This window comes from Saimiri boliviensis, chromosome 7, assembly GCF_048565385.1.
Source record: "Saimiri boliviensis isolate mSaiBol1 chromosome 7, mSaiBol1.pri, whole genome shotgun sequence".
Taxonomy (NCBI): Eukaryota; Metazoa; Chordata; class Mammalia; order Primates; family Cebidae; genus Saimiri; species Saimiri boliviensis.
This window is the reverse complement of record NC_133455.1, coordinates 62,705,900-62,714,411: the sequence shown is the minus strand read 5'-3', so window position 1 is coordinate 62,714,411 and position 8,512 is coordinate 62,705,900.

The following is an 8,512-nucleotide window of genomic DNA, read 5'->3' as shown; positions in this document are numbered from 1 at the left end:
TCTTTTGCTGTGCAGAAGCTCTGGAGTTTAATTAGGTTCCATTTGTCTATTTTGGCTTTTTTTGCCAATGCTTTTGGTGTTTTAGTCATGAAGTCCTTGCCTATCCCTGTGTCCTGAATGGTATTGCCTAGGTTTTCTTCCAGGGTTTTTATGGTGTTAGATCTTATGTTTAAATCTTTAATCCGTCTGGAGTTAATTTTAGTGTAAGGTGTAAGGAAGGGGTCCAGTTTCTGCTTTCTGCCCATGGCTAGCCAGTTTTCCCAACACCATCTTTATTAAACAGGGAATCCTTTCCCCATTGCTTGTCTTTGTCAGGTTTGTCAAAGATCAGAAGGTTGTAGATGTGTGGCATTGTCTCCGAGGCCTCTGTTGTGTTCCATTGGTCTATATCTCTGTTTTGGTACCAGTACCATGCTGTTTTGATTACTGTAGGCTTGTAGTATAGTTTGAAGTCAGGTAGCGTGATGCCTCCAGCTTTGTTCTTTTTGCTTAGAATTGACTTGGCTATGCAGGCTCTCTTTTGGTTCTATATGATGTTTAAGGTGGTTTTATTCCAGTTCTGTGAAGAGGGTCATAGTTAGCTTGATGGGGATAGCATTGAATCTATAAATTACTTTTGGCAGTATGCCCATTTTCACAATATTGATTCTTCCTAACCACAAGCATGGAATGTTTCTCCATCTGTTTGTTTACTCTCTTATTTCCTTGAGCAGTGGTTTGTAGTTCTCCTTGAAGAGGTCCTTTATATCCTTTGTTAGTTGTATTCCTAGGTATTTTATTCTCTTTGTAGCAATTGTGAATGGGAGTTTGCTCTTCATTTGGCTCTCTTTATGTTTGTTATTGGTGTGTAGAAATGCTTGTGATTTTTGCACATTGATTTTGTATCCTGAGATTTTGCTGAAGTTGCTTATCAGTTTCAGGAGATTTGGGGCAGAGATGATGGAGTTTTCTAAATATATAATCATGTCATCTACAAATAGAGACAATTTGACTTCCTCCTTTCCTAATTGAATACACTTTATTTCTTTTCCTTACCTGATTGCTCTGGATAGAACTTCCAATGATATATTGAATAGGAGTGGTGAGAGAGCGCATCCTTGTCTAGTGCCAGTTTTCAAAGGGAACGCTTCCAATTTTTGCCCATTCAGTATGATATTGGCTGTGGGTTTGTCGTAAATAGCTTTTATTATTTTAAGATACGTTCTGTCGATACCTAGTTTATTGAGAGTTTTTAGCATAAAGGGCTGTTGAATTTTATCAAAGGCCTTCTCTGCATCTATCGAGATAATCATGTGATTTTTGTCTTTGGTTCTGTTTATGTGGTGAATTACATTTATAGACTTTGGTATCTTGAGCCAGCCTTGCATTCTTGGAATGAAACCTACTTGACTATGGTGGATAAGCTTTTTGATCTGCTGTTGCAATCAGTTTGCCAGTATTTTATTGAAGATTTTTGCATCTATGTTCATAATGGATATTGGCCTGAAATTTTCTTTTCTTGTTGAGTCTCTGCTGGGTTTTGGTATCAGGATGATGTTGGTCTCATAAAATGATTTGGAAAGGACTCCCTGTTTTTGGATTGTTTGGAATAGTTTCAGAAAGAATGGTACCAGCTCCTCTTTGTATGTGTGGTAGAATTCAGCTGTGAACCCCATCTGGACCCAGGCTTTTTTTGGTTGGTAGGCTATTAATTGCTGCCCCAACTTCAGCCCTTGTTATTGGTCTATTCAGGGTTTCGACTTCTTCCTGGTTTAGGCTTGGGAGGGTGTAGGCATCCAGGAATTTATCTGTTTCTTCCAGGGTTACTGTTTTATGTGCATAGAGTTGTTTATAGTAATCTCTGATGGTAGTTTGTATTTCTGTGGAATCAGTGGTGATATCCCCTTTATTGTTTTTTATTGCATCGATTTGATTCTTCTCTCTTCTTTTCCATTAATCTGGCTGACAGTCCATCTATTTTGTTGATATTTTCAAAAAACTACCTCCTGGATTTATTGATTTTTTAAGGGTTTTTTTTGTGTCTTTCTCTCCTTCAGTTCTGCTCTGATCTTAGTTATTTCTTGTTTTCTGCTAGCTTTTGAGTTTTTTGTTTTGTTTTTTTTTTTTAATCTGGCTCCTCCAGCTCTTTCAATTTTGATGATAGCATGTCAATTTTAGATCTTTCCTTGCTTCTCATGTGGGCATTTTTTGCTATAAATTTTCCTCTAGACACTGCTTGAAATGTGTCCCAGAGATTCTGGTATGTTGTGAATTTGTGCTTGTTGGTTTTGAAGAACATCTTTATTTCTCTCTTCATTTCATTGTTTATCCAGTCAACATTCAAGAGCCAGTTGTTCAGTTTCCATGAAGTGTGTGATTCTGAGTTAGTTTCTTAATCCTGAGTTCTAATTTGATTGCACTGTGGTCTGAGAGACTGTTTGTTATGATTTCCATTCTTTTGCATTTGCTTAGGAGTGATTTACTTCCAATTATGTGATGAATTTTAGAGTAGGTATGATGTGGTGCTGCGAAGAATGTGTATTCTGTGGATTTGGGGTGGAGAGTTCTGTAAATGTCTATTAGGTTTGCTTGGTCCAGATCTGAGTTCAAGTCCTGGATATCCTTGTTAATTTTCTTTCTCGTTGATCTGTCTAATATTGACAGTGGAGTGTTAAAGTCAATTTCCCACTATTATTGTGTGGAAATCTAAGTCTCTTTTTAGGTCATTAAGAACTTGCTTTATGTATCTGGGTGGTCGTGTATTGGGTGTGTGTATATTTAGGATCTTTAGCTATTCTTGTTGCATGGATCCTCTTACCATTATGTAATGCCCTTCTTTGTCTCTTTTAATCTTTGTTGTTTAAGGTCTATTTTATCAGAGACTAGAATTGCAACTCCTGCTTTTTAAAAATTTTTCTCTCCATTTGCTTGGTAAATCTTCCTCCATCCCTTTATTTTGAGCCTATGTGTGTCCTTGTACATGAGATGGGTTTCCTAGATATAGCACACCAATGGGTTTTGACTTTTTATCCAATTTACCAGTCTGTATCTTTTGATTGGGGGAATTTAGCCCATTTACATTTAAGGTTAATATTGTTATGTGTGAATTTGATCCTGCCATTTTGATGCTAGCTGGTTGTTTTGCCCATTAGTTGATGCAGTTTCTTCATCATGTCAATGCTCTTTACCATTTGGTACATTTTTGGAGTGGCTGGTACTCGTTGTTCCTTTCTATATTTAGTGCTTCTTTCAGGAACTCTTGTAAAGCAGGTCTGGTGGTGATGAAATCTCTCAGCAATTGCTTGCTCATAAAGGATTTTATTTCTCCTTCGCTTATGAAGCTTAGTTTGGCTGGATATGAAATTCTAGGTTGAAACTTCTTTTCTTTAAGGATGTTGAATATTGGCCCCCACTCTTTTCTGGCTTGTAGGGTTTCTGCTGAGAGATCTGCTGTGATTCTGATGGGCTTCCCTTTGTGGGTAACCCAATCTTTCTGTCTGGCTGCCCTTGGCATTTTTTCCTTCATTTCAACCTTGGTGAATCTGATGATTATATGCCTTCGTGTTGCTCTTCTTGAGGAATATCTTTGTGGTGTTCTCTGTATTTCCTGGACTTGAATATTGGCCTGAATTGCTAGGTTGGGGAAGTTCTCCTGGAAAAAATCTGAAGAGTGCTTTCCATTTGGATTCATTCTCTCCATCACATTCTATCAAACGTAGATTAGGTCTTTTCACATAATCCCATATTTTTTGGAGGCTTTGTTCATTTCTTTTTACTCTTTTTTCTCTAATCTTACCTTCTCATTTTATTTCATTGAGTTGATCTTCAATCTCTGATAGCCTTTCTTCTGCTTGGTTGATTCAGCTATTGAAACTTGTGTGTGCTTTGTGAAGTTCCTGTGTTGTGTTTTTCAGCTCCATCAATTCATTTATATTCTTCTCTAAGATGTTTATTCTCATTAGCATTTCAACAAACCTTTTTTCAAGGTTCTTAGTTTCTTTGCATTGGGTCAGAACATGTTCTTTTTGCTCAGAGAAGTTTGTTATTACCCACTTTCTGAAGCCTATTTCAGTCAATTGATCAGACTTATTCTCCATCCAGCCTTGTTCCCTTGCTCGTGAGGAATTGTGATCCTTTGGAGGAGAGGAATTCTGGTTTTGGGTGTTTTCATCCTTTTTGTACTGGTTTCTTCCCATCTTTGTGGATTTATCTACCTGTGGTCTTTGGAGTTGGTGACTTTCAGATGGGGTCAGTGAATGGACCTCCCTTTTGTTGATGATGAAGTTATTTCTGTTTTTTAGTTTTCTTCTAACAGTCAGGCCCCTCTGCTGTAGGACTGCTGGAGGTCCCCTCCAGATGCTGCTTTCTTGGGCATCACCTGTGGTGGCTGCAGAGCAGTAAGGGTTTCTGCCAGTTTCTTCTTCTGTTATCTTTGTCCCAGAAGGATACCCACCAGATGTTAGCCTGAGCTCTCCTTTATGAGATGTCTCTTTGGATATATGGGGGTCAGGGAGCTGCTTGAGGAGACAGTCTCACCCTTATAGGAGCTCAAGTGCTGAGCTGTGAGCTCCATTGTTCCCTTCAGAGCTGTTGGGCAGGTTTAAGTCTGCTGCAGCGGAACTCATAACTGCCTTTTTTTCCCCAGGTGCTCCGTTCTGGGAAGGTGGGGCTTTATTTATAAGTTCCTGATGTGCTGGTGCCTTTCTTCAGAGATGCTCTGCTCAGCAATGAGGTTGTCTAGTCACAGTCTGCCAGCAGAGGCATTGCTGAGCTGCTGTGGGCTCTGCCCAGCTGCTGTGTGAACTTCCTTGTGGTTTTGTTTATAGAAGTATAGTTAGAACTGCCTCGGTAATGGCGGTCTATCTCAGTAATGGTGGACTGTCTCTGTAATGGTGAACTGTCTTGGTAATGGCAGATTGCCTTGGTAATGGAGGACTGCCTCGGTAATGGCGGACTGTCTTGGTAGTGGTGGAATGCCTTGGTAGTGTTGGACACCCTTCCCCCCACACCTGGACCATCCTGGGTCCAGCTTTGCTTGCTGTGAAACTCTCAATCCAGAGCGTTTCAGATTGCTGGTCTTTGTGGGGGTGGGACCTGCCGAGCCAGATCACCTGGCTCCCTGTTTCAGCCCCCTTTTTTTCAGTTGAATGGGCAACTCTGTCTCCCAGGTGTTCCAGGCACCAGTTGAAACGGCTGCCCAGATTTGTGTGAGTTTTTGTGCAGAGACCCGCTGTGCCAGCTGAAACAGCCATGCTGGAAACTCGTGGCACTTTTCCACCTGGGAATCTCCTGATCTGTAGGCAGTAAAAACTGGTTTGGAAATGCAGTGATTACTCACCCTCTGTGTTCTCAGTGGGAACTGCACTCCAGAGCTGTTCCTATTTGGCCATCTTGGATCATCTGACCCCAAATTGCATGTTGAATTATAATCCCCATTGTTGGAGGTAGGGCCTGGTCAGAAGTGTTTGGATCATGGAGGCAGATCCCTCATGGCTTGGTGCCATACTGGTTATAGTGAGTCCTCACAAGATCTGATTGTTGCAAAGTGTGGCACCCCCACCCCCTGAAATACCTGTTCCTCCTTCACCTTCCTCCATAATTGTAAGCTTCCTGAGGCCTCTCCAGAAGCAAATGCTGATGCCATGCTTCCTGAACAGACTGCAGAACAATGAGCCAGTTAAATCTCTCTCTCTCTCTCTTTTTTTTTTTTTAATAAATTACCCAGTCTCAGGTATTTCTTTACAGCAATACAAGAATGGCCTAACAGAGCCAGGTACAGTGGCTCATGCCTGTAATCCAAGCACTTGGGGAGGCTGAGGTAGGAGGATTGCTTGAGTCCAGGAGTTTAAGACCAGCCTGGACAACAATAGCAGGACTCTGTTTCTACTAAAAATAAGAAAAAATTGGCCAGTGTCATGGCACATGCCTATGGTCCCAGCTACTTGCCTGCGGTCCCAGCTACTTGGGAGGCCAAGGCAGGAGGATTGCTTGAGCCCAGGAGTTCACATTGCAGTGAGCCAAGATTGTGCTATTGCACCCTAGCCTGGGCAACAGAGCAAGACTGTCTCTACCAAAACAAAACAAAACTGGCCTAACACCCCATCTAAAAACAAAACAAAACAGAGGGCTACAGCAAGTTCTTTAGAATATTAAATTATGGCATATCTTCATCTTTTAAGGATGGTTTTAGTTTTGCAGAAAGTCAAAAGTATAAGAAACCCTTAGTCGAATTCCCTTTCCTAGCCCTGAAGCCCCAAACACTCACCATAAATAATTATTTTTCTTTATCCTGAGAAACAAATAAGCTGAATAAATAATGACTATTGTCCATTGTAATACAACGAAGTAATCTAGGGTCTGTAATCAATTTTCTTAAAAAGATAAAATGCATACATCATATCAAAAAGAACATGCAGTACATACAAAATTTCTGAGGAAGAAGAAGAATCTCTGCCCTCAAATCATGCTTACTTGCTATTTTATTTTTAAATAGATTGCTCATTAAACCTACCTCAAATGGAATGATAGGATTGTAAATGGATGTTATAACTGCCCTTAACTTCTTCCCCAGGGGAGATAATTAAGGGGATCAAAACACTTCTTCCCTTTGCAGTAGTCACTTGATAACATGCTACCACTTTGGTTCAGGTTGACAAGCAAATATTTGCTTGTTTCACTCCCAAAGAAATATGAGGTTTTAATTGTTCAAACATTTGAAAAGAAAAATTAATCTTATCAGCATGAGGCTGAAACTGGCATATGTAATAACTGGCTGTTCTTTAGTATTGAATTGGGAACGGTATAAAGGGAACCAAAGACTAACTCTTTCTCTCTCTCTCTCTCTCTTTTTTTTTTTTTTTTCCCCTGGAGACACGATCTCACTCCAGTTGCCCAGGCTAGAGTGCAGTGGTGTGATCTCAGCTATGTAGCCTCGACTTCCTGGGTTCAGATGATCCTCTGACCCTCAATCTCCTGAGTAGCTGGGACTACAAGCACAATTCTTTTCGTTGTTGGTGGTGGTCTTTTTAGTAGAGATAGAGTTTTGCCATGTTACCAGGCCAGTCTCCAATTCTGGATCTCAAGCAATCCTCCTGCCTTGGCCTCCCATAGTACTGGAATTACAGGCATGTACCATCGCACATAGAAAGACCAACTCTTTTATCTGGTTTCTGTCTCTTTGGGTTCCCAAAATCTGTCTCACTATTTATTATTAGTAGTATTTTTATTATTATTATTTGAGATGAAGTCTCACTCTGTTGTCCAGGCTAGAGTGCAGTGGCACCATCTCGGCTCACTGCAGCCTCTGACCCCTGGGTTCCAGTGATACTCCTGCCTCAGCCTCCTGGGTAGCTGGGATTACAGGCATACGCCACCACACCAGGCTACTTTTTGTATTTTTAGTAGAGACAGGGTTTTGCATGTTGGCCAGGCTTGACCCAACCTCCTGACCTCAAATTATCCACCTGCCTTGGCCTTCCAAAGTGCTGGGATTACAGGTGTGAGCCACCATGGCTGGCCAATTTTTTTTTGAACAGAGTCTTCCTCTGTTACTGAGACTAGAGTGTAATGGGGTGATCTCAGCTCACTACAACCTCTGCCTCCCGGGTCCAAGTGATTCTCCTGCCTCAGCCTCCTGAGTAGCTGGGATTATAGGCATGCTCCACCATGCCCGACTAATTTTGCATTTTTAGTAGAGATGGGGTTTCACTATGTTGGCCATTCTGGTCTCGAACTCCTGACCTCAAGTGATCCACCTGTCTCGGCCTCCCAAAGTGCTGCGATTATCGGCATGAGCCACTGCACCTGGCCCTATTTATTACTGAAAAATCAAAATTAGGACTAGCCTGAAAAATGAGATTATTCTTGATTTTGACAGGGTCCTTGTACTGTCATTTAAAACCAAATCTGGTAATCTTTAGAGGCCATTGTGAAAAATAGGGCTAACTACAAAGTGATGACATTTTGTGTGGCTCAGAATCTGCCTTCATAGGCAGATCCAGAAGCACAGTTCTTTTTGAGTTCTGGTAGCAGTGTTTTAAAACTGTGCACAGCCGGGCGTGGTGGCTCAAGCCTGTAATCTCAGCACTTTGGGAGGCCGAGGCGGGTGGATCACGAGGTCGAGAGATCGAGACCATCCCAGTCAACATGGTGAAACCCCGTCTCTACTAAAAATACAAAAAATTAGCTGGGCATGGTGGCGTGTGCCTGTAATCCCAGCTACTCAGGAGGCTGAGGCAGGAGAATTGCCTGAACCCAGGAGGCGGAGGTTGTGGTGAGCTGAGATCGCGCCATTGCACTCCAGCCTGGGTAACAAGAGCGAAACTCCGTCTCAAAAAAAAAAAAAAAAAAAAACTGTGCACAGCCTCCTGAGATTGCTGTTTTTCAAGGTTGCATTTAGTTGGATATATGTGTTTGGGTAGGTTTGATTTTTAAAATGCTATTGCTTTCTAATGACCCCTTACGTTCTAACATGGAAATGGGAGGCAAAGTGTTGTGAAGTTGGCAAAGTTATTCACATGAGCCTTATTTATAA